At 48.3% G+C, this 26520-nt stretch overlaps 1 long non-coding RNA gene across 1 annotated transcript; it reads right to left on the bottom strand.

Annotated features, from left to right (window-relative positions):
* Positions 1 to 16629: 16629 nt before the first annotated feature.
* Positions 16630 to 25795, bottom strand: LOC121015062 (uncharacterized). The gene is made up of 4 exons (XR_005783592.1): positions 25142 to 25795; positions 24305 to 24364; positions 19261 to 19335; positions 16630 to 17992 (listed from the first exon to the last, which is right to left on the bottom strand). It is a non-coding gene; the product is annotated as an uncharacterized LOC121015062 (long non-coding RNA).
* Between the last annotated feature and the right edge of the window lie 725 nt (positions 25796 to 26520).

The raw sequence follows: 26520 nt of genomic DNA, 5'->3' as shown, positions 1-26520 counted from the left end.
AGCACAAAAGGGCTGCCAAGGAAACCCACAGTCCCCGGCCCTATGAGTTCTCTTTTCTAATCTTCCTCCTTACAAACAACTGCTTTTCACTCTTTTGGCGGAGGGTCCTTCCCATAGTTACCTTCAAATCACCAAGAGTTTCACACCACTGTCTTCCAGGTTGTCGATTTGGACATTATCTGTGACTGCCTCTACGAACCACGAGAACTTAGCTCACTTAGCCCCAAGTTTCTGCCGTTGTCTCTGTATGATTACGTGGCTATTTTCAGTTCGTTCTGTTTATAGCTTTAAGTCATAAACCTATCATTTATTTCTTGTCCTGTCACCTACGGGCAGCATGTCCTGACTTTGCATGTGTTAGTACCGTTCTGTTTTCTACAGCAAAGACTTAACTAGGGGTGACTATGTCACCAGCGCTAGTGGATTGCTTTGCAGCTGTTAAGACAGTGAATCGCATAACCGACCTCGATTGGAGACAAAACCACGAACGCGTGCAAATTGTGAGGCCTGCAGCTCAGATCCGAGCCCCTGGAGGTGTGGTCCGAGTTCAAGCTCGTGACCACTAGGTCGTGCTGCCTTTCTCTCCTCAGAGGCCAGTCCCCTGAAGGCCAGACCACATACACAGAACCCACGAAGAGATGAGCAGGCCTACATAATACCTTCATCGAACCAACTAATTAATCCGTTCGTGTTCTTTCTCGCACTCATCCGGCAGACGCTTACGTGTGCCTGATGCACGCAGTCTGGATGCTTTTCTGGGCCCTGGGATGCAGGGGGGGGAGGGGGGGAACCAGACACAGTCCTTCCCTGTGGGGAGCTTACCCAGCTCAGGGGACAAGTTCACCAGAGGGCCACAGGGTGACGAGAGGGAGAGCGGAGAGTGGGGGCAGTCGCCCACACGTGCAAGGCTGTGGGAAATGAGCCTGGTTTCGAAGTAGAAATTGAAAGGCAGAGAATGAGGTGGGGGGGCTGGGGAGCCAGTTGGGAGGTGGTTCTGGACCTGGTGACTTTTGAACTTGGCCTGGCCTGGGGTGACACGTTTTCCCTTTTCCTCTCGGGCCTTTTCTGCTTAGCCCGGGTGCCCGTTAGGGACGCGTGACTGCCTGACTCTGACCGGGTGGCTCAGCTGTCACGCCAAATGCCTTAGGCCAGCCAGTTGGGTCCCCGATTCCTGGGCCGCGGGCGGCCAGGGCCGGGATGCGGAAAAACCGCATTTGTGGAATCACCTTATTATTTGCATTATTTACTGGCTAAGATTGGATCTGTGGGACCAAGATGAGTCAACCACCAAGAGGAAGGAGGAGGCTGGGTTGAGAAGCCATAAACCTGGTATCGGTGGGGGTTTTAGAGATCCACAGCCCAAACCTTTTGATTTTTCGGTTTCCTGCGAATTTGCTGAGCCCTTGCCAAGTACAGGGGGCACAGGATCTGGTCCGCTGTTATGGAGCCCGCGGTCTCGTGGGGGAGAAAGGGCAGTCCCCAAAGCCGTTCCCACTTGGACATTCCCAGAAGCTCAGCTCAGGGCTGGTCTCTTCTCAGAGCTTTGGGATGTCCCCAGCCTAGGTGACGGCCTCGCATGTGCCCACTCGGCCCCTGGGTTTAGCTCTGTTATGGCTCATCTCACTCTGAAATACCAATTACTTTTCTTTATTTCCCGTCTTCGTCGTGGAGGTAGGGACTGTGAATTTGATCTCTCTGTTTCCTAGTGCCTGGCATAGTGCCCGGGACATCGCAGGCTTCCAATTGGTGGGATATAGACTACATTATACGTATCTCTACTCTAGCAGTTATCGGAAAAAGCAATAGGCATGGAGAAGAGAGAAGAGTTCAAAGTGCCCCAGGGAGGCTAGGAAAAGCTCTGCAGAAGAGGTGATGTAAAAATTGCACCTTTACACCCGAGAAGGAGCTTTCCGGGAAGAGATGCTACAGGCCGGTGCTCCTTCCCCAGGGCGGGGTCCCAGGTATGAAAGCCCGGAGGCAGGAGAATCCAGGAACGTCAAGGGACACTGCTTCTTTCTGGGACTGCTGGGGTGAAGACACAGGGGGTCATAAAGGCAAGGTCGCTGAGGCTAGACTGAGAAGCCCCGAATGCCCTGGAAAAGGGGAGGGGTTTCACGGGAGCACCCCTCGGCGGGGCAGCGTGATCAGATTGAGGTTGGAAATACTACCTTGGGGTGTGTGTGTGTGTGTGTGTGTGTGTGCGCGCGTGTGTGTGCAGAAAATGGTTGGGGGTGGGGGGGAACAGCGAGGCGACTGCTGCATCAGGCCGGGCTGGAGGAGGTGGTGGCCCGAATGAGGTGGTGGCGGTGGGAATAGGAGCCAGAGCCCCAAGGCGGGACCGGCATGGCTTTGGTTGTCAACCGGATGTGCGGGCGGAACCAGTGGGAGGAAGGAAGTGGGGCTGTTCCGAGGCTTCCAGCTTGGGTGGCTGGTCAAGAAAGAGCACAGGTGATTAATAAGATTTTCGTCGAATTTCTGGTGAGGTTACTAATGGATCCGGAAGTCAAACAGAAGGAGGAGGCCTGGGAGCGTAAAAAGACTGTATAGGCCCCAGCGCTCCAGTCATTCAGACAAAAACCCGAGCTACACTCTTATTCCCTTTTGACAGACCCTCTTTTGCCAAGGGCGAGGTAAAAATAAGACTGAGTATCTGTGAGATGCTCTGTGCCCCTTGGGGAAACAAAGGTACCCATAAATGGAATACAGTATCCGCTGGGTGAGTCACCAGTGTTATTTTAAGAGGGATTTGTCACTCGGCAGTGGGAGGCAAAGAGGAGAGGAGAGATGAATCTGTAATGAGAGAAGAGAGAAAAGGGATACAAAAAAAGGTTGGGAGTGGGAATCGGGGGTGACTGTGAGGCGGTGTTTGAGGACAGGGGGGCGGGGGGCAGAGGCCAAAGGGACTTGTCTTTTTTCTTTCCTTGGGAGGAACTAGTAAACATTGGGACAGACGGCTGAGGGGGGGAGGGCACAGGAATGAGCAGGGGTGATGAGCGAGGCCAGACTGAGATGGTCTTAATCTGAACCAGCAGATGCTGTGTGAGGGGCCATTGGATTCTGTTTCTCTGAAGACTGGATGGGGGTTGGGGGGGGAAAGGGGTAGATGGGGGAGGGGAGCACTGGGAGACTAACCCAACATAAGCAGTGGGGGAAAGAGAGAAGCCAGGGGTCCTCGTGCGATCTCCCTCCCCCTTTCTCACCACCCCGGGGTAGATACTAGTGTGGCCCTTAGGAGCCTTAGCTCCTCCTGGACTCCTGTACTGTCTTTACCACTTACTATACAGGTGACCACGGGAAAATTCCTCAATTCCTCGGTGCCTTCGGCCACCTCATTTATGAAATTGGAGTAATGATAGTGCTGAAGATTATCGTGAGGGTTAAAGCAGTTAAAACACAAAGGCCTCGCACAAAGGGAAGGCTCAACGAATGTTAGCTTTTATTATCCCTAAGTGGGTAGGATGGGAAAGGATGTGGTAAAATGGAGGGTGGGTGGAAAAAGGAATAGATACGTGGCACATCCACCAGATTTCCTGGAAGCTGACACATACTGGCTGCGGCCTCGGTCTCCATCATTTAGGCGAAACTGGATTGAGTTTCCTCCACTTTCTTTATAATTGCATCTAACCCACCAAATCCTAGAGTGTTCTATGGAATACTTATACCACGAGAGTCGCCATTTTTTTTTAATACAAGCTACTATGGCCATATTGCATTTAGGAAATGATCACACTATCCCCCCTCCTCTTGGAGGATCACGGTGACGTAGCTTCTCCCAGTCTCAGAGAAGTACTGTGAAAAAGACAGTGTTCAAGCTCACTTATCTCACTGCGTCCTCAGGTTAAGCTGAGTACAAAGCTCCTTTCCCTATACCATTTGCCAACATCCGAGGAACACCTACGTTTTTCAAAACACTGGAGACCGAAAATCTACTCAGATCCATAACCTTGCAAGAACGGAGCTGCAATCCGGTAACGGCACCAACACAACCAGAACGAGGCATCTACTCCAGGTCTGCTCATTTCTTGTCTCTGGTGGAGCCTAGAGACCCACTTTGGAAAATGTCTGTTATCGTGGGGCTTGTGGGTGGGTGTGCGTGCATGTGAGGCGCTCCCGGACCCTTTGGTTCCTTTGTGTTGTCATTGACCAGGTACTGCCTAAAGTGTCTACTTACCAGCCCCTGTTGGATACCTACTATGAATGAGATGTCATGCCAAGTACTTTGGAGCCAAAGGAGAATACTTGAAGGATCCTAAACTTTCCTCTTCCTCTGGCTTTGCGTATGCCTTTCTTTATGCCCGGAGAGCGACACCTTGCTTCCTCTTTCCTCCTTCTCCAATCGTCACTGTCCATCTCAGATGCCACCTCCTCTAAGAAACGTTCCCCATGCTTCCAGCTGGATTTCATCGGTGGCTTCTCTCAACTTCCAGCCTTTTCTTAGGCTATTCGTTGTACTCTGTCTCAAGTTGTAGCTATTTGTGAATTTTTATCCGTCAAAAAAAAAACCACCAAAAAACGGGGGGTTGTTGGCAGGAGGGACTGTGTCCCATTCATCTCTGTATTTCCTGTAGTGCCAACAACAGGGCATCCCCAGAGTCCGTGCTCAACATACAGTTGCTGAGTTAGAGTTGTTAAAAGTAACATAAGGTGTGGTCCCTGTCACTGAAGTCATTTATGTTGTGGTTGTGGAGACAGTACGCACAAAGGGTACAAAGGTACCAAAGGGTACAAAGGGTACAACGGTACCAAAGGGTACAAAGGGTACAAAGGAGGGCACAAAGACAACAGAAGGTAGAGGTGAGTAGTAACTGGCTAGTTAATGGGATGGACTGAGGATGATCTTATATTTCTTTCAAAGAATCAGTTCCAGTTGATTGGTAGTGATCTTCTGTATTTGGTGAGATCTTGAGGGTACTTCTTGGCTCCGTGGAAGGAGGGCTGTGGTCAGTTATTGGTGTCTTCCTGGTGATATGAGCTCACTGGTGGCATGAATTTAGATTATTTGGTGATGCTTATGGTCAACAACGCATGAGGCTGAGAAGAAGCAGGTTATTAGGGGCCGATTGGGATTGGTCACAGAGAGCTTGTGCCATGGATAAAGATATTGCAACTGGACCATGGAGAGGGAGTAGGAATTACAAACTCATGGGGAGGGGCGCCTGGGTGGCTCAGTCGGTGGAGCGACCGACTTCGGCTTGGGTCATGATCTCATGGTTTGTGAGTTTGAGCCCCGCGTCGGGGTCTGTGCTGATGGCTCAGAGCCTGGAGCCTGCTGCTGATTCTGTGTCTCCCTCTGTCTCTCTGCCCCTCCCCCACTAATGCTCTGTCTCTCTCTGTCTCAGAAATAAACATAAAAAAAAATTAAAAAAAAAAAAAAACCTAACGGGGAGAAGTGATGTAAGAGAAAAGGTATGGTGGGGGTAAAAGACCAAGATATTTTTGTGGATTATTTAATGAATTTGCCTCTTCTCTTAGACTGTCAGTGAAGTCAAAGCTCATTTTTGCTCTCTTCATGACTGTATACCAATGGCCGGCAGTGTGCCCAGAACAGTACAAACACTCAGCAAATATGCACTGAATGAGCCAGGAGCATGGCCAGGAGGGTTAACCCGACAAGTAGGATAAATGCAAATGTGGCTTAGGAAGGCTTCTTGAGACTGAAGATTTACCTTTGTTTTTGCAGTCCCTCTGGAGAGGTGAAATTATTTAGGGGACAACTTGACTTCCCCTGAGACATCGGTGGTGTATTTGAGTCCCTCTGGGGAGGTGAAATTATTTAGGGGACAACCTGAGTTCCCATGAGACGTTGGTGGTATTTGAGTACTCTATTTCACAGCCGAATTAAGGTGATGCATTTAGATCCGTCTCCCATGATTGGACCTCATCACAGCCTTACACACCTGTACCCACGCCAGTAGGAAATGTAAGTCTCAGTAAAGCGTGGGTGCCCAGAACACGTTTCTGGGGCTGTGCACAGAGGCTCCCCAGGTTCCCAGGGAGAGAGCACTCTCACCTGTCGCAGGAGAGCAGGCCGTTTGTGAGTGGGCTTCAGGGCCAGGACATAGTCATGAACGGAGACACCTGCAGCCTGAATCCTCTCCTCTGGCCTCATGGCTCCACGAGGGGCAGCTCAGTTTGGGAGGAAGATTCATCTCATTCCGCAGGACAGTTGCATGAAAAGAGCTGTGTGTGAGGCCTCCCTGCACATCCCATCACAATGGGTTGAGAGAAACAGTGAATATTTACACATCCAAGCCATGGACTTTCCACCTGGACAAAATATGGGCCTTCGTGTTTGGTTTTCATGGTAAACAGACAAGGCAAGTGGTCATTAGTGTGGTGTCGTGACGGCTTTAATCACTCCGGTGATTATTTTTCTGCCTTGGCTGGAATTCTCGGACTGACTCCCTCATCACAGTGTTGACATTTTGTGGCGTGTCTGGAAGAAGTTGTCTCGGGTGTCAAGGAATCAGAATTACTTAAGTGTTTTGATCGACAACAGCAGGGGAATCTAATGGTTAGATTAGATGACAGGTCGTTCTACTCATTGCTACCAACAGTCCTTTCCCATTTGTCCAAGAAACCGTTCGGCCTATGTTTGGGTTAATGCTCACATTTACGTGGACTGAATGTGACTATACTAAATTTTACATCCCATGTAATAGACTTGTGATATTTAGTAAAGAATACTTTGAAGATGGACATTAGATCCTTTTTTTTTTTTTTTTGAACACTAGATTCTAAAGTGAGTCGCTTAATGTAGTTGGGATTGTTTCTTGATCTGCCTAGTGATTGTACTGGGGTGTTCAGTTCGTGAAAATTCTCTTAGTTGTTAACTTATGTGTATTTGTTGCTATGTGTGTTATCATTCAATAAAAATGGAAAGAAGTTCACCTGTTCTCATCATATTCAATACTGGAATTCTTTAAGAATCCACAAGAGTTAAATTTGACAAAATTTTGTATTTATGTATTTATTTAAGGATTTTATTTTTTTTAAGTTTATTTATTTATGACAGAAAGAGGGAGAGAGAGTGCATGCAAACAGGGAGGGGCAGACAGTGAGGGAGGGAGAGAATCCCAAGCAGGCTCTGTGCTCTCAGCGCAGAGCCCGATGCGGGGCTCAGACTCATGAATTGTGAGATCGTGACTTGAGCTGAAACCAAGAGTCAGATGCTTAACTGACTGAGCCACCCGGCTGCCCCTTAAGGACTTTATTTTTAAGTGATCTCTACACACAACATGGGGCTTGAACTCACAACACAAAGGTCAAGAGTTGTGCGACTCAGTCCTCCAACTGAGCCAGCCAGGGGTGCCCCAGTAGCAGATTGTCTTAAAGGTGAAAGTTTTAAGGTCCCTAGAAGTGGAAGAAGACAGCTATTTCCCATTACGTTCACCTTGAACAATTAATTTCATGGAGTTGATATAATATTAATCATAATCACCAGTGTGGAAATCTTGCTCCCCCTGCCCAATGAAGTGTTTCTCCATTTACCTGGTCAGAAGCAAGATCAACAAGCAGAGGAAAACTGCATCCAAATAAAAAGCTCCCAGGACACCCTTGATGTATCCCCCTGGCGTATTATCTTGATGCCTTGAAAGTAAGAAACAACGCCAAATGCCTCTGTTTGCAAGTGTCCTTTGTGAGAACATTTTCCCTGAGATCAGGGAGGAAGATGGGAATTGTAATGTTTACAAATGAGGACAAAGAGGCTGCCCAGCCAAGGACTCAGCCATGGCTTTGACTCTGGTCGGGTTCTGTGTTCTATGTCCTTCAAGTATTCTGCATTAAATATTTACTATTTTAATAATTAGGATCGATGTAAATAAGGATCGTTCGGCAACAGACACGCACAACTCTTTATCGAGTGTCCATCCCGTATAAAGCAGAGGGCCGGGTGCCTTGGGCAGTGGAAAGGATCCACAAATCCTTTCTAATTAAGTGTGTATCTTCCTCCAGCCAGGTCCTTGGCTTTCTCAAGTTGGGCGGGGTGCGTTTTAAAAATTACGAGCAAACTGCAGTAACTCTTGCATTAATGCTCTCTCTTAAGACACTGGCAAACTGTGTTCGAAGCTCTGAGGACCTGAATGTGGCACGGAAGTTCAAGAATAACGATGGGAGCCAAGCCATCCTTAATTAGCACAGCTAAACCCAGGGCCTGTGACTAGGGAGGGGCAATCTGCAAGGATCGCGTGAAGGTACAATGATTTCTAACTCCAGCTCCTACCGAATGAACGTGATGTATCGCTTCGTGCGCAAATATATAGTATTTTATTATTCTGTGTTGAAAATGGATGCATGAGTGATTTCAGGGTTTGCCGACAGGCTTCACAACAGATCTTGGGGGAGGAACCTTATAGACGGCCTAGGAATTTACGGCAAGGAACTTAAAACACTGTTTTGTAAAGCTGGCTGCGGATTTCGGATGGAAAAGCTTGTCTCTGTTTTGCTACTATCCTGTGTTGGCATACGAGCCTGGAATACTAATCGGCTTTTTTTTTTTTCCTCTTGGGCCACGATGGTGTCAGGATGCATTTTTTTTCTCCAAGCATCATATTAAGGTTGTGTTGAGCCCCATACTGGAATTGGGGTTGGTTGGCTGCAGGATGCTTACTTTGCCTCCGGTCGTAACCATGGTGATGACTCTCAGCCTGGGCTACATGACCGAGTCCTCTACCTCACCTTCTGGAACCCCAGGGAGAGGACGAGGGAGGATATTATTGGCTTTCTTTCTGGCTAATGGGTGTGGTCTTTGGAGGGAGCACCATCTTCTATATAGCACCGCCTCCATGTTCACAACATAGGGACGTCCGTTACCAAGGGACGGACATGGGGGCTTGGTAATAGCTTCCTGTGTTTTTGGAGGAGAGGTGGATCCTACTGCCATTACCCAAGGTGCCGTATTCCCTTTCTGTTCTTTCTTTTCTCCCTGGCCCTAACTAATATGCTCAGAGCATTCTGGTTTCATCACCGTGTCCGTAAGTACGTCTGTATGTTTGGAATATGTCGAAGCTATAAAGGAAGAGATGGAAGGAACAAAACTGCAAAAACGGAGTCTCTTCGACACTGAGATGAGCTTAGGCATAAATATTTTATTCTTTCCTGGATTACATCTTGTGTGCACACCTCTTGAGCAGAAAAACAATTTCAAAAGGTAGAGCTATCCTCTGATTACACTAATAAATCACACGGGTTGCTACGAAGATGTGTAATATATTACACTCTGGAGGAAGAAGGTTACCATGATGAATTGGTGTCATCCGTCTTGCATATTCCTGCCCTTCTAATCTTGATGTTAGATTGGGTTTATGTGAGCGCTTCGAATTTTTAATTTTTCTGAAGTGTGTCTATTTCAACTTTTAGGACAAGAAGGTTGACTTCTTTACGGGCTGGAGCAAATGTGAGAAAGCCAAGAAAGCATGGCTACATTTCTTAATTTTTTGTAGATCAGGCTGAGGTACACGGACTCAGAGAATTCAAAATCATTAAGACCATTAACTCTGATCTACGAGGAACGGAGGAAACAAAACTTTGCTCAGCGGGATCTGGTTTAACTGCTTTTCTTGGGAGTCTGTCTTGACGTAGTGATGATGACTCCATGGCATTGGAGTCAGACAGCCCTGGCCTCAAATTCCAGCTTGAATAATCACTGGCTGTGTGACTTAATCAACTGCGACACCTCTCAGACCTTCAGTGTCTCCCCCTGTGAATAAGACCTATCTCACGTGATAATTATGGGACTCAAATGAAATAAAGTGATGAACAAAACAGACCAGAGACAAGATCCCTGTCCTCATGGAACTGCCTTTCTAGGCAGGGTGGTGGGGAAACTGTGCGCGCGCGCGCGCACACACACACACACCAATCAAAATGTGTCGGGAAGTGATGAGTACTGTAAAGAAAATGAAACCATTGTAAAAGGATAGGGATGATGGGGGGCAGGGGGGTAAGGAGTGGTCTTCTTCTTTCAAGAGGGCATGGTCAGGGAGGTCTTCTTTGATAATATTGGGGAGACCTGAATGACATGAGAGTGGCCATGAAGACATCTCAATGAAGAATATTCCAGGCAGGGGGAGGAGTTAAAACAAAGACCCTGAGGCAGGAACAGGATTGGTATGTTGAAGAGCAGGGGAAGACCTGTATGGCCAGGACTGATGAGTGACAGGAGAATACTGGAGGGGGAGTCAGGGGGCTCACAGAACAGAGCAGGAGCCCCCTATTGGCCACAGAACTCCGGATTTTATTCCGAGCTGAATGAGGAGTCATTAGAGATTTCTGGGCAGAGTCATGATGCAATTTGTTTTATATTTTGAAAGGATCCATCAGGTGCATGAAAAATAGATTCTAGAGGGTCAAGGTGGAAGCAGAAAGTTCAGTTCGATTAGTAAAGTAACCTAAACAAGAGGTAGTGGCTGAGGTGGTGGGTAGGAGAGGTGGTGAAAAAATGGTCATATTTGGAAGATTGTTTTCTGTTTTTTAAACAACTCTGTTGAGGCATAATTTACATACCATACACTTCATCCATTGTAAATGTACAATCAGTAATTTTTGAAAATTTCTAGATTTATGCAACCATCACCCCAACCCAGTTTTAGAACATTTCCACCCGCCCCCAAAGATCCCCCAATTCCCGTTCACGTTTCACTCCTCCTGTTCTCACTCCTGGTCCCAGGCAACCACTAATATGCTTTCTCTCTCTGTGGGTTTGCCTTTCCTGGACGTTTCATATGAGTGGAATCATACAACATGTAACCTTTTGAGTCTTGGTTCTTTCACTTAGCATTTTCTTTTTGAAAATCTAGGTTGTGGCGTAGAACAGTAGTCTATTCCTTTTTTCTTTGCTGAATAGTATTCCGTTGCGTGAAGACAGCGCGTTGTGTTTATCTGTTCACCGATTGATGGTCATTTGGATGGTCTTCCTTAGTGACTGCTATGACTAATCCTTCTGTGAATATTCATGTACAAGTCTTTGTGTGGACATAGGTTTTCATTTCCCTTGGGTAGATACCTAGCAGTAGAATTACTGGATGTTACTGTACGCTTATATTTGGCATTAAGCATTTCTTATGTTGAGAAAGTGAAAAACTGTTTTCCAAAGTGACTGTATCATTATGTATTAACACTCAACAATGTGTGAGGACTCAGGTTTCTCCATTCACTCACCAGAGCTTGTTATTACCTTTTTTAAATTGTAGTCATTCCAGTAGGTATCTTGTGATTTTAGTTTGCGTGTCCCTCATCACTAATGATGTTGAACATGTATTGGCCGTGTGTACGTCTTCTCTGATGAAGTATTTAAGTGTTCGACTCACTTTTTGATTGACTTGTTTGTTTCTTTACCTTTGAGTTACAAGAATGCTGCTTATATTTGGGACACAAGACCCTTTGTCGTATTTATGCTTTACAAATATTTTCTCCCAATCTGTGGCTTGCCTTTTAATTTTCTTGACATATATTCTAAAGCATAACATTTTTAAAATTTGATAAGGTCCAACGTATCTACTTTTGGTGACATATCTAAGAACTTTTTTTTTCATTTTAAAGGCAAATCTAACGGAATTTGATGATGGGTTTGATGTTGGGTCGGGAAGAAAAGAGGACTCAAAGATGACTGAAGATTATGTTCTGAGCAATCAGAAAAAAAAGGAATTTTCATTTATCAAGTGAATAAAGACTGGGAAGGAAAAAGTTAGGCAGTGGGAACCCAAAGTTGTTTTAACCAAGTTACATTTGAGATCCTCATTAGGTGTCAAAGTGAGGGTGTGAACCAGGCAGTTAGATTTAGATGGTTAGAGTCCAGCTGTTTGAGATAGAAATACAAGAGTCATCACAGAAAGAGAGTATTTAAAACCACAGCTTGTACGTCATTCCTTAGGGTATGAATGCGCACAGAAGAAAAGATTTCAAAGCACTGACTCCTGGAGCACTTACATTAATAGAAGTGAGGGAGAAGGAGAGAAATCAGAATGGAGATTGAGAAGGGTGTCAGGCATGTCAAATGAACCATGAGAGTGGTGCTCTGGGGGCCAAGTAAAGAAACTGGCTCAAGGTACAGATACATGAGGGCCGTAGGACCGAGAATTTGTTGTTGGATTTGGCAACATGAAGGTCATTGGTGTTCTTGGCAAGCACAGTAGTCGTGGAGTAATAACGAATTACTCCAGTAGTCGTGGAGGACTAACGTCGGATTAGAACCGGGGAAAGAGAGAATTGAAGGAGAGAGTACAGCGTGTTGTTAGGGATGACTTTTAGCCGTAACGAAGAGACGAGCCACAGTGAAGAGAAGAAACATGAGACAGTAGCTGGACGGAAATGTGGGGTGGAGGGAGGTTTCTTTTCCTTCCGCGCCCTTCTTCTCTCCCTCCTTTCTGCTCCCCTCCCCCCCTTCCTTCCTTTTAAAAAATATGGGTGATACCACAACAGACAGGGGGAAACTGATGCCAGGAGAGAGGGGAGATAATTGTAGAAGTGAGATAGATCCCTGAGGGTGTGATTGCTGAGCCTTGGAGAATACGTGCCTATAGAAAGGAGCATGAATGGTTGATCACTGTAAAAACAAACCGGGTTGTTCGTAAAGAGAGGTGTACCTGCTGGCACTTGGTGGTGGGAGTACGGGGAAGCTTGCTTCTGTTTGATCTTATTGTTGCAGGGTTAGCAGCTGAGAGGGGAAAGGAGGAGAGAAAGGGATTGTTAGCTTGGGGAGAGAGAAGAGAGCAGAAAGTTGATGTCGAGGAGAGTGGGAGTTAGTGGATGAGATTGAAGGAGGGAAAAGGGGAAAAGGAGGGAAAAGGGAAAAAATGGACGTAAGGGAGACATAGGAATGATGAATCCTGGAATCGAGGGGAGGTGAGTGAGGACCTTAGGTGACAGCCAGTGGAAAGGCGGTAGGGTCAATGTATTTGGGGCCATAGTGGAATGCGGCCAAAGAGTTGTTGGAATCAGGATACTAGAATGAATGAGATCCAAAGATAGGGTATGTGGGTCAGAAACCAACACGACGGGGTGCCCGGGTGGCTAGGTCAGTAAAGTGTCAGACTCTTGGCTTCAGCTCAAGTCATGATCTCACGGTTCGTGGGATGGGGCCCTGAGTTGGGCTCCACGCTGACAGTGAGGAGCCCACTTGAGATTCCCTCCCTCCCTCTCTCTCTGCCCCTCCCCCACTCATTCTCTCACTCTCTCTCTCAAAAAAAAAAGTAAACATTAAAACAAGAAATCAGGGGCGCCTGGGTGGGCCGGTCGGTTGAGCGTCCAACCTCAGCTCAGGTCAGGGTCTCATGGTTTGCGAGTTCGGGCCCCGCGTCGGGCTCTGTGCTGACAGCTCGGAGCCTGGAGCCCGCTTCGGGATTCTGTGTCTCCTTCTCTCTCTGCCCCTCTCCCACTTGTGCTCTGCCTCTCAAAAATAAATACATGTAAAAAAAAGGAAAGGAAAAAAAAAAGAAGTCAACATGACAGAGGAGATGTCATCCTCTGGTGATGGCAGTGTGTAGAGTATGACCACAGGAGTGAGGATCTCAGTCACAGTGGAAAACAAGGGGTAGGGAAGGGGGAGAGCAGGCCAGTATTTGAAAACACAAGCCACGTGGATATTGACGCCGGCGAGAATCACAGCAGGTGTAATGAGACAGAGTCCAGCACCGGAAGTGAGCATTTTCAAGCAATGAAGGTCAGGATCCTTTGATTCTCAAGAGCCTGCAACCCAGAGGGTGGGTTGGTAGTATTGTCTCATGATCCCGTCTCCGGCGTCTGCAGGGAAGGCAGGGGAGAGGGAGGAGCAGCAGTTTGCAGGCAGCAATGAATGCAAGGAGGCTGCTTAATCTGTCGCCAGATGAGCCATGTTTGACGGGCAGGAGACAAAACGGCCATCGTGTGCCTGGTTCAGGGCAGGTGCGCCGAGAACATTCATTCCCTTTTCTGAGTCGGCAGCAGGCGCTTCCAAACCTGCGCATCTTGCTTTTCAAATTGTCATTTGCCTTCGCTTCCAGTCTGCGGCGGCATGGCCTTCACGCTACTTAAAATCTGCTTTTTAAGGCACATCCATGCTTGGTTCTGTTCTAGCGGACGGCAATATTTCTTGGGACGCGCGCACACACACACGCACACACACGCACACACACAGCGATCCTCCGGAACACCCTCAAAGCAGCCACAGACATGTCATTTTCCCTCAGCGTGACGCACTCTGAAGGTGGGGTGGTGGGTCAAACTTAGTTCTCTTCCTGTGGCTGTGAACTTGCGTTTTCTCTACGTGAAGTTACATAACTGTTTAAGGGACACGAAGCCACGAGCGAGGGTCCTTTTCTGCTGTTGTGTTTGCACCCAGGCAACGTCAGCTTTTTGGATCTAACAAGGTCCCGGGAACAGGCATGCAGGCTCTACACTCGTTCCCGGGCCCCTTACGAAGCCACATTCCTCCCAGCGTTTCTGGGGATCCCTAAGAGGGCTCTTAAAATGATGATAATAGCCCTACTCCTCGCCGCTGTGGCTTCTGCGACTGTGCAAGCTCAGCAGCCCTCATGGTCAGCAGAGCTGCTAGTCCCGCCACCTGACGGGTGTGCTGAGCTGAGTCCTGCCTCTCTAGCTGATCTGTCGCCTCCTGGTGCAGTGGCTTACCTCCAGAACGCTCTTTGGCTGTAAGAGTGAGAACGTGCGTTCCAAGGACGTGTAGGTGGGGGAGGGGAGGGTCCCATAAGAGGACCACTGAGCCCTGAGGTGTTAAAGCGGGTGGCCATGCAGTGGGTTCACACAGCCCCCCACCCCCCGCCATATATCCAGGTATCTGAGTTCACACAAGTTCAAAGCATCCATTCTCATAAACGCTCGGTGACTCCCTCCCATTCAGAGAGTCTGGTCATCACAGCAAAGGTCCTCTGTCCGTTTCAGACTCTGTCCCATGTTCCTGCAATCTCACGGCAACGCGACCCCAGTGACAGCTTTCTCCCCGTGACCATCACAACAAAGGGATCCAACCGCGATTTCTGCATGTATCCCAGAGCCAAGGATGGATGTGCTGTATGTTTTCCCTTCTTTCTCTCGGGTTTTCACCCCTCTTCTAGGCTCAATGACCCTGTTGTCGATCGCTGGATGCAAGTAGATGCTTGGGGGTGGGGTGCTGTCCCCTCCACAAAGGAGACCCGCTTGCCATGCATCTCATTGTGCCTCTGTCCCGCTGGATCAGATAGCATTTGACCTAAGCACACACCCAGCAGCTGAGAAGAAAAATTTATTATATTGGCATAAGAACTTCTGCAAAGAATGGGTAGAACCTGTGAATATTCCATTTTCCATCCCTATCGACTCAACCGGGCTAAACCCAATTTATTCATTCTGATATAGACCCCAGAGTCTTTTCAGTGTCAGCTCTCACCATACTCCCTGTCGGTTCTGTGTATCCCTCAATATGTCACGGTTATTAGGGTATATGCCTTTAAAGTATTTTTTTCCTCATGGGCTCTTACAAACTCCTCCCCCCCCAAAAAACCATAAAAAGTAAAATTTGTGGTTATAATACTAAATCTAGAGGACACACAAAAGTAAAAAGGAGAAAACAAAAATCAGCTATAATCTTAGGATCCATAGATATCACGGCGTCGTTACTAATTCTCTTTTGCTTTCCCTCTGCCCCTAGGATTCTTTAAAAATTGAATGGGGGGGCGCCTGGGTGGCTCAGTCGGTTGGGCGGCCGACTTCGGCTCAGGTCACGATCTCGCGGTCCGTGAGTTCGAGCCCCATGTCGGGCTCTGGGCTGATGGCTCAGAGCCTGGAGCCTGCTTCCAATTCTGTGTCTCCCTCTCTCTCTGCCCCTCCCCCATTCATACTCTGTCTCTCTCTGTCTCAAAAATGAATAAAACGTTAAAAAAAATTAAAAAAAAAATTGAATGGGGATTATATTTAATTTTGTGCCTGCCTCTAAAGATAGCAAATGTTATAAGCAGAGGTTCCTTTAGGATCTTATTCCTGATGGATTTGATTGAAGAAACAAACCAGGTGAAATAAAGTGAGATTTTAGTACAGCTAATATGAAGCATCCGCCGCTGCTGATTTTCCTTGGAGGCAACCCTGGAAGCCTGTTTCGGAGCCGAGCTCCTACTTACTCTACAGTCTCAGCCACAGGAAGAAGAAAACATTAAGCCAAAAAAAAAAAAAAAAAAAAAAAAATGCAGGCTGACGTCTTTTCCATTTTTGCCCCGCCTCAGTGTAATAGACCTGTGCCTTCACTTCCGGGGAGTGCGCCGCCAGCTGCTACGATTGGTAGGTGCCACTAGGACCTCAAGATGTTGGGAAGAGGGACAGATCATAAACGCCACTCAGTGGTTCTGAGTTTGGTGAGATTTTTGTCCCTACCCGAGAGATGTCTGCAAAATGACCCGTGGGTAATCCGAACTGGCTCGGCCAACTCCTATTTCAAGAGAATTGAGAAAAGGGGATTTACGGTCACCCTGTCTGCCTATTTTCCAGGCTGATGTTCACAATATGTTTTTTGGGGAAGGCTGGTTCTGCTGCTGTTTCGTTCTCCTGACGAGCCCTTGCCTTCCACGGGGCAGGACCACTTCATGTTGGAAATCAGCTAACTGACTTGATTTTGGCAAGAAAGGCTCGTAAATCTGAGGTACTAAAGAACACAGTGATGCAAACTCTTCTTAGAATATGTATTTATTTTTGGAAATGTGTAGTTATATACACGATACCCACAGGCTCCGTGAAACAAAGCAACATGTATGCTGACCGGTGTAATACACACTGAATTCCATCATTAAAAGAAATCTTTTGTTTGCTCTGACACCTCCACTTTTACGCTTATGAGGGGACTGAAATGTCAAATTTAGCACCGCGGGGAAAACTGTCCATCGGGTTCAGGAGGAACCGAGGCAAATGGTAAGTTTGATGGTAGGAAAGCATCCAGACCCACGTTGTTCTGTTGCGCAACCCCCGCTTTGCAAGTCAATCTCTTACGTCACATGTACCACAGGACTGATGATGGGCCCTGGAGACAAGCGTGTCCCCTGCCCCCTTCCCAAGCCAGCGGCATGAACAGTTAGTGAGTTTGTCATCTTTGAGATCATCACGGAGACACAAATAGCAAGTGTACATTTCAGTCTACAAACAGAAGTGTACGAGAAACCTAGTTTTCTTTGCTTTCCAAATCTCTCTCCAATGTTAATTTCAAGCCATGTTTTGCTAGGATGGGGCAGTGTCTTCTCAGCCAACTTGGAGTCTTCTCTCCCCACTACCATTATCATCCTAGGGTTTAGTCTAGCTTGAAGAGATATGGGAAAGCCATCGCATGGGAGCAAGGGTCCATCCAGTGCTCGGTTCACACGGGCATCCGCTGTTCCATGCAGCCACCATTGGGACATCCCCCCACTTGTGTCCACGTGATTGTCTCCTCTAATCCCCGGCAATGGAATCACGCCGCTGCTTTTGTGCCCCATCTGGGGTCCCAGAACTTCTTCCAAGGCCCAAGCTCTGTCTGTATAGCGTGGTCTTTTCTGGAAGAGCCATCCTCCTGCTCATCGCAAGACCCGGTTCGCCCTCACTTCCTGCAAAAGACCTCTCCTTGTCCCTCCAGAGTCCATCTCCCCTCTTTTCCCTTTAAGACTCCATGGTGTTCACCTAGCACTTGCCATGCAGGGATTGTCTTGTCCTGAGGGACCAGAGTCCTTTTCACAAGTGTCTGTAGGCCTTTCTAGGAATGGGCTCAGATCCTCACTGATACGTCTTCCTCAATGAAATTAGCACTCCATCCTGCCACCAAACACCCCTCAAGCTCACGTACAGAAGCAAAGAAAGGAGACACAGGTAACAAGGAGAAAATGCAGACGCACGTAGGTTACCAAGATTATGCCCGACAAACCAGAAACGTGCCGCGTATATGTTTGATCTTCTGCACTACACTATCACTCAAAGGCGGCGTCTCTGTGTTAATGATTTTTTTTTTATCTTCACCAGCATCCAGCCCAGTGACTCAGATGATGGATGCATCTGTTCTATGCTGACCCTAAGTACGATGAAGAAATAAGAGGGAAATTAAAAAGCAAATAAAAATCCCCACCAAAACGATATTTCTTCTTAAGATGTTGACCGGAAAACCGCAGACACAGAAACGATAGATAGATAAACCCTAATAATGGACTGCTCTATCAGCTCTGTTAGTAACACAACAAATTCAGTTCCGTTCAATCAGGGTTGTCTCATTTCTTCAAAGTGCTGCTGGACGAGGCTCTGGTGATAGAGAGAAAAATAAGACATGGTTATAGGGTTACATTTGATATGACTGCTTAGGATTTCCTAGCGGGTAGGCGTGTTATGCACTCATAAATAGGAACACAGATATGCAAGAAACTAGTATTTTCTTAAATAAAACATTCATTTTTAAGACGAACCCAAGGGGCCCAGCTAACTCCTAGAGAAGGGAAACATATAAGGTACGGGGGATCAGAAGTCACCTACAACCTCTCAAGTGGGAAGTTCCTCAAAAACCAAAACACGCAGGGGCGCCTGGGTGGCTCAGTTGGTTAAGCGTACGACTTTGGCTCAGGTCATATATGGTTCATGGATTACAGCCCCGCACCAGCCTCTGTGCTCAGAGCCTGGAGCCTGCTTCGGATTCTGTGTCTCCTCCTCTCTCTGCTCCTCCCCTGCTCATGCTCTCTCTCTCTCTCTCTCTCAAAAATAAATAAAACCTTAAAAAAAATTGAAAAAACCCCCCAAAACATGCAATATTGTGTTAGCTTCAGGTATAATAATACAATGTTGCACGGCAATTATACCTCAATGAAAAGAAAACAAACTTTTTAAACAAAGAAAAAAACCAAAAACAAAACAGATGCCATTCTTGGTAGGTGACTAAGGAGCGATTCTATGCATACGGCTGTATACAGATCTTTATTAAAACCCGAGTCACCGCTATTTGGATAGGTCTTGCACAGAATACACATACCCATTGTTGTGTAAACTGAGACACTTTGGGAAGTCAAAGGGAGCACTGTTCTTAACAATTACTCTGTGACCACAGCCGACATAAAGCTGGAGTGCGGCCATCCTCGTCCCACAATGCTGTGGCCATTCTCGTCCCGCAATGCTGTCGAAGTGAAGGAAAAGAATTAAGGGCAAACCCAAACATAAAGACACTTGAAGACCCTTAAAATCCCTTCTCAATATCAAACCCTCGCTGACTCAGAGGTAGATTCTCCTCTCCTTTGCAGTGAGAGGGAAACAGTTTCCCCAGAATAATTTCACAAAATTTCTGCCACCTCCAGAGCTTACCTTTTGTGAAGTCCCTGCACCGGGGCTTTCCTGTTTTCAGATCTGAAATTATAACAATGTTTACTTGTTTTGGGGCTGGTGGGAAAAGAACCAAAAAATGGTGAATATTAGATGCCAAGAAGACAGTATTATTTCAGTGTGTTTGCATGGGACGTTGAATTTGTGACGGATGCTGAGTATTGAATATATACTTAAGTAACTTCCCTGTAGGCGATTTTAATTTTTTTTCGCGTTTATTTATTTTTGAGACAGAGAGAGACAGAGCATGAGTGGGGGAGGGTCGGAGAGAGAGGGAGACACAGAATCTGAAACAGGCTCCAGGCTCTGAGCTGTCAGCACAGAGCCCGACGCGGGGCTTGACCTCACGGACCGCGAGATCATGACCTGAGCCGAAGTCTATGCTTAACCGACTGAGCCACCCAGGCGCCCCTAGGCGATTTTAATAACATACATTAGTTCCTTTTATAAAGTAGTACATACACACTTATTGTAGATAATTAAAAAAAAGTAAGACAGATATACAGAAGAAACCAAAATCACCTATCAACCCATAGAGAGAAAACACATTAGTATATTTCTATTTGTGTATTTCAGATAGTTGAGATTATACTATATATGTACCTTTTCCTTCTTTTCTTTAACTTTTTTTAAACATTTATTTACTTTTGAGAGAGGCCACTCCACATTTTTCAATACGGAGGGGTTTCATGCAGGAAATGTGAGGCTTATATAACCTTGTATACAGCGTCGCCTTGGAGGAGAGCACTTGGAAGAGATCAGGAAAGCCCAAGGTCTGGAAGCCCAATTATTTCTGCGATGCCACTGCTGCTGAGCACCTGCCAGAGGCTGGTCCCCCCCCCCCGTCCCCCCCCCCCCCCACCCTGTGCCTAGAACTCCCGCCAGAAATAATGGCCTCTCCTTTCCTTCCGCCTTGCAAACCACGAAAAGTGCCACCCACTGATCAGATCCAGACACCTGCTGAGAAATAACAGTATCCGGGCTGGCAGCACCTGTGACGTCCGGGAAAGCTTAGGCGGACAGGGAAGATAATGCGGCGCGTCGGTTCATGTCAGGGCCACAGGTGATGCGACAAATCCGACTTCACTTCATTTTTCTCCCTAATTGTACATTTCAGTTATTGCTCCGACCCGTGGCTGCGAATGGGACGGCGGTAGCTCAGATCGCAGCGCTCGCGGCCCCACCCGCATCCGTCTTAAGTACGCGCCCCGTGTCGGTTCCGCCTGGGGGCCCGGGACAGCCCACCCGCGGTTCTCCCCCCACCCCCGAGTCCACTCCCGGCCCGGCCGTACCTCCAGCCGCACCGCCACTGGAGGGCAGCACCTGCCCGCCACCCGTGCAGCGGGAGCGGCTCCGGGGCTGGGTCCCCCAGCCGCGGCCCCTTCCATTGCCAAGGCGCGGCTCCGGTCCCCGCCCCCCGCCCCTGCCCCCAGCGGGCTTCTCCCCGGAGGGACGGCTGCTCCGCGCCAGGGCCGCCGCTTCTTTCCGGAGCACCGCACCGCGCTTTCAAGGCCGCCGTCTCCTTTATGGCAAAGCATCTCCAGCCTGTGTGGATGCCCCCCCGCCCCCGCCGAGGGTGGACTTGACCCCTGGGCCTGGGTGGAGACCCTCTCCATCGGCCCCTACCTCCAGCCGGGCTTCCCTTCCGGAAGCTCCTTTCCCCGTGAAAATCAGCTCACGTGGGGCCCCGGGGTGGCTCAGTCGGGTTCGGCGTCTGACTTGGGCTCAGGTCATGATCTCCCGGTTTGTGAGTTGGAGCCCCGCGCGGGGCTCCGAGCCTGGAGCCTGCTTCCGATTCTGTGTCTCCCCCTCTCTCTGTGCCCCTCCCCTGCTCACGCTCTGTCTCTCTCTCTCTCTCACTAATAAATAGACGTTAAAACATTTTATAAAAGAAAATCAGCTTGTGCAAAAGGACGCCATTAACTGCCAACTCTGACATTTCTTGGCACGTGGGTTTATCGTCTGAACCTGTAGCACCCAGCGCTGCCAGGAAACTTTTGGACATCACTCTTTGCCCACGTTCTTCCCATAGATTCCCAAACAATGGAATTACTGTATACAAGAGAATAAACATGAAGGTTTGATACATACTGGCAAGTTGATTCCAAAACCTCTTACCAATTTATACATCCGCCAGCTAGTTAACAGTGCCTCTCCTGGAACCCTGGCTCACTGCACTTTTTGCTGAGTGGTATTTTATCTGTATCTATTTATCACCTAGGTAGATATTTCCCCATATTATATATATGGGATATGTAAAGTATACATGTCCTATTGCATAATGTATAACATTTACAACATAGATCTATTTCCCACAGGCTGCTTTGTTCACCATATTAAAGCGAATCATGCCCCAACCCTCTCTCTCACGTATATCCTTGAGGCTCCGAAAACCAACACCTTCTAAAACTGTGAGGAAAGTAACACCCTCCTCATATTTGTCTCAGTCAACGGTAATTGTGGCAGTTTTAATTGTGGACGGAATAAAAGGTGTTCTTCCACAAGTTGAGGGCGTAGATCACTAAGGAGTAGGTTGAGCCGTGGGTGGCCACAATCCCAAATACCAGTGGGTTAAACCAGATTTTTTTTTTTTCTCTTTGTCATAGCGGGTCTCCTAGTGGCTCTCCCCTGGTACGAGAGCATCTGAACCAGGTTCATCCACCTTCCTTTCCCAAGTTTGCATCCACCCAGCAGGGGGGAGGAGGGGAAGGCACGCTTCTGCTTGCTAGAAGATACTTTGCAGAAGCTGCACATACCCCTTCCTCTTAGAGCTCATTGCCCAGAAGGTAGCCAGCCAGCCAAGTTCAGCTTCAAGGAGGGTGGGAAATACAGTCTCTGTCCAAGTGTCAGATGAGTTCAGCAGGGAACACATACCAAGGAACAAATAGGGGTCCCTGTCCCAAAGGCACAGAAGTACAAGATATGTTGGGTTTTTTTCCTTAAATGGCACAGTTTACTTATTTCCTGGAATGCCTGTGCTCCTCCTTTATGTAGAAAATACAAAGCTGTGGATAAGAGCCTATTGTTCTCCTTTCTTTTAAGTATAGTCTGCTTTGACATAGATTATAGCTTCAGAGATATTTCAGATTCATTTTGGAATTCACATGGCTGCAATTTCTCATGCTTTGCTCCCTTTCCTCGCCCAGCCTCTCTGTCTTGCCGTCGACGGGTCTGAGAATACACACTCAGACGTAGCAGGTGACGTTTGCTTCCCGTCCTTCCCTTGACAAAAGAACAAGGAAAGCTTTCGAAAACATCAGGAGGCAGAGAAAGAAACTAAGAGAGAAGAAGGAGAGATAGCAGGTCTCTGCGTTGAGCATCTCAACTTAGAATGAATATAGCCTCCGTCATGCAAAATCAAAAACCCAATTTGGACGGGCCAGGGAGGTTTAATGGAAAGATACACATCAGGAGACTTGGCAATTTACAGGGGCAGGATCTCATCATGCTTCTGTACACATCTCGTGCATCTCATCAAGCACACAACAGGCCGAAATTACAATAATCCAATTTCATAAATTATTGGCCAAATAAGTGAAGACAGTGATGTAAATTTTGGGGATTAGAGACCGTAAGCCAAGAATAGGCACTAGCTTGAGCAACGGATCTCAGGGAGCCCTGAGTCTGCTTATCATCCGAGCCACTCGGCGAGTAGCCTTTCTGCTGACCAGTTGGTTGGGCCAGAGTTCTCTGATCACTTGCCTATCTTTCCGTTCAGTTTTCGCAAACCTCTCCTGAACCACATATTCATGCAGTGCGCTCTACTTGAGAAATACTTTCTAAATGAGGCAGTGTGTGTATAGTTGATACAGTGATGACGAACTTGAAGTTGAGGGTATTCGCATAGTAAGTGGCAGGGAGTGGGAAACTTCCTGCTCAAGGTTCAAACGCTCATCGTTTAGGGAGTCCAGCCCCCCAAATTCTTCCGAGGTCGGCGGATCTTCAGGTGCCCCCAAATCGGAGCTGTTGCTATAGGCTTTTAGCCTCTGGTTAAGGCTGGCTTCCACGCTGCCCCTAGCTTTGGGTGTCTGACCATGTGACTGAATTCTTGTGAACGGTGTGTGAATTCAGTCAAAACATATCTGGAAAGACATTTAACTGAAAACCTCAGAGTTCAAGGAGCTCTATTCGAGAGTATGCAAACGTACAAGAAGAGGATGCACAAAAAAAAAAAAAAAAAAAAAAAAACCCAGTGGAGGGGCACCTGAGTGGCTCAGTCAGTTAAGCGTCCGACTTCGGCTCAGGTCATGATCTCACGGTTTGGGAGTTCGAGCCCCGCGTCAGGCTCTGTGCTGACAGCTCGGAGCCTGGAGCCCGCTTGGGATTCTGTGTCTCCCTCTGTCTGCCCCTCCGCCACTTGCACTCTGTCTCTCGCATTGTCTCAAAAATAAATAAACATTAAAAAAAAAAATCCCGTGGGGTGGATCTGACGAGTCTTGACATGGGGGCAAAAGTGGGTTAGCCTGGGACATCAGGACTTAAGCCAGCCTGGGAATTGCTGGTGAGGGTCTAAGTCTTTGGAATCATTAGAAGCTCAGTCATAACAACAGGAGGAGGATGGGGCAGGGACTGTTTTTTCCTCTTTACAGTTGAGTGCCTGCCCAAGGTCATACAGTGCAGTGCAGGGCAGGGGGGAGGGGAGGGGAGGGCGCTGTGATGAAAATACAACTCAGGTGTCCCGACTTCTAGGCCAGGGCCCTTTCCATTATGCTGCAGCCGCCTGCTTCCAAGAGAGCCACATTCGATGCCCAGAAAATGCCATGCAGAAGCCTGCTGTGACTATTCCAAGTTTGAGTGGGGGTGGCTGGGGTATATGGTGGGTAGAGCCAGGGGAGGGCTGTGGGGAGGCCATCCTGCCATCCTGGATATGGAAGCCTTTTTTTTTTTATGGCTTACCCGGTTCCAGCTGGCATAAACAAGAGCTGAAGATTAAATGCCCTGGACATTATTAAGCCCATTAGGGTTCTGGATACCTCCCCCCAGACTTCTCTTTACCTCCCCAATCAAGTTTGATCAAATTTCTCACCTGTTCATGAAGAGATGTCCCTCTTCCTCGCCTCTCCTCAAGGAGCAAATATTCTCTCATCTGCTTTGGGAAGGAAAAAAAAAATTCTTTTAGTCCAGAGTTCAAGTCACCGAGAAAAAAAATGCGTTGCTGTCCTCTACCCTGCCTTGGGGGACCAACTTGTCTCAGTCCGCCCGGGACTTTCACAGTTGAAAATCTCATGTGCTCCCTTTAATCCAGGACAAACTGGGGTTCTAGGTCATTCTTGCTGCCTGGGGTGGGGGTCGGGGCACTGAAGCAGACCCTGCAAAATGCTTTGTTCTTGCTAAAGACAGTGGGTGTGGCTACCTACATCTAACAAAGGCAGAAGGATTGGTGAACTGGGCTGCTAGCCTCTTGCTCTGCAGGACAAGGAGCGTCCCCATGAAGGTGAGGGCAGGTTTTTTTTGAAGCCTGGTCTTCCAGTGTGAAGACCAAGGAGAGGCTCCTTGGGGTGGAAGAGAGTGGCTGCGGAGGTGGGAGAGGAGGGGCTGGGTGCCTCATGCTTGCCTGCAGGCAATTAGGCCTGTCTGAAGGAGCCCGGGGAAAATTCTTGTTCCCAGGGTAGAACATTCTGGTGAAGTCAGGCTGGGGGCAATTACCTACAACGTCAATTAGCCTATGGGGTAATCGACAAGGGCACAAACCAGTCTGTGCTTCCTTTCTCTTGGCTGGCTCTCCCTGGCCCACGCGAGCGGGCGGGACCCTCACCTGCCCTGCAGGTGCGGGGAGGCTTGCGCGGGGCCCCTTCCCAAGTGTTCCCGTTTCCTGAGAAAGAAGGGTTCCCTGCTCAGGAGGAGGCAAGGCCGCCTTTCTGACCTGTCACAGGGTATTTGCCGCGTCTGGATTTGTTGCCTCGGGGCGCGGCTCTTTGACAGCTGCAGAGGGGAGGACGGTCCAGCAGCATCGCAGCTTTCACCGTCTGGCCACGAGTTTGGATGACCGGGAAGCTGAATTCAGCGCCCCTGCGCGCGGGGCTTATGCAACCCGCCGGCAGCAGCTAGGCGCAGGGCTCCAGGGGGCGTGCGGGGGCAGGGAGGCGGCGGGGCGGGCACCGCACTGCAGATCGCAGCCGGGAAAGCGCGCTGGGAGGTTCGGCGCCCGCACCGCCGCAATGCGGAGCCCGCGGCGGGGCTGGCAGAGCGAGCCCCCGAGCAGCCAGCCCTGGTGCTCGGGCGCAGAGCCCTAAATCTGGCGATGCTCCGGGGGTGGGGCTGGGGATGGCGGGGAGAACTGCCTTGTGGCAATAGGTGGGGGCGTGCAGCATGGGAGGGAGCTCAGGAGACCGAAGAGAGAAGAGAAGGTCAGAGGCCTTCCGGCAGTTTCTAAGGGGGAAGGCAAGGCGGCAAGCCCCTGTAACTGATCAGCAGCAACTGTTTCTCTTTCGGGGCCGCTGCCCCGCTCTTTCTTCCCTGTAACTTGCAGCCACATCCCTCCCCGTCTTTGATCCTCCTAAACCACGGCCCAAGGCTGCCCCCCTCAGCTTCCCTGCTGGAGTCCTGTTTGAGGACCCTCCCATGCTGCACCGGGCAGGTGGTTGCAATTCCACAATATTTATTTGACTTGATTCTGCACAAGGAACCAGGTTAGGCCCTTCAGGGCATATTCCTGGCCTCTGGGTATTGCAGGGTAATGGTAAGAAACGACAAGGGCCCTGATAAATAAAGCACATAGCCAAACGTGGAACCTGAAAACCTCGAGGGAGTTACAAAGTATCTTTTGTATATTTTCTCTATAGCTTTTTTTCCCCTGTAGGTACAAACTATGAGGAACTTTGTCTCACCTCTGCAAATCTGATTGGGTAGTCCAGAGAAAGCTATAGGTTTTCTTTTCTTTTCTTTTCTTTTCTTTTCTTTTCTTTTCTTTTCTTTTCTTTTCTTTCTTTCTTTTTTCTGTTTTGTTTTGTTTTGTTTTGTTTTGTTTTGTTTTGTTTTGTTTGTCTATAGGTTCATTTCAGCTTCCATCCAACATCAGGAAATTCACTCTTTCGGTTTGGGTGGAGTAAGCCCGCTTTTAAAATCAGACAGACCTGGGTATAGGCCTTGGTGCTGCCTTTACTTGCTCTGTGTTCTTGGGCGCGTCCGTTCACACGGTCAGTTTTCTCAACCGTGAAGTTGGGCTGAAATAACAAGAGCTTAAGAGCACAGGCTCTGATGTGTCGATAGGAATCCACCACTCACTGACTGTGTGACCTGGGT

The sequence above is a fragment of the Herpailurus yagouaroundi genome, unplaced genomic scaffold (genome assembly GCF_014898765.1).
Source record: "Herpailurus yagouaroundi ecotype Mexico unplaced genomic scaffold, PumYag 205, whole genome shotgun sequence".
Lineage (NCBI taxonomy): Eukaryota > Metazoa > Chordata > Mammalia > Carnivora > Felidae > Herpailurus > Herpailurus yagouaroundi.
This window is presented reverse-complemented; position numbering and strand designations above follow the sequence as displayed.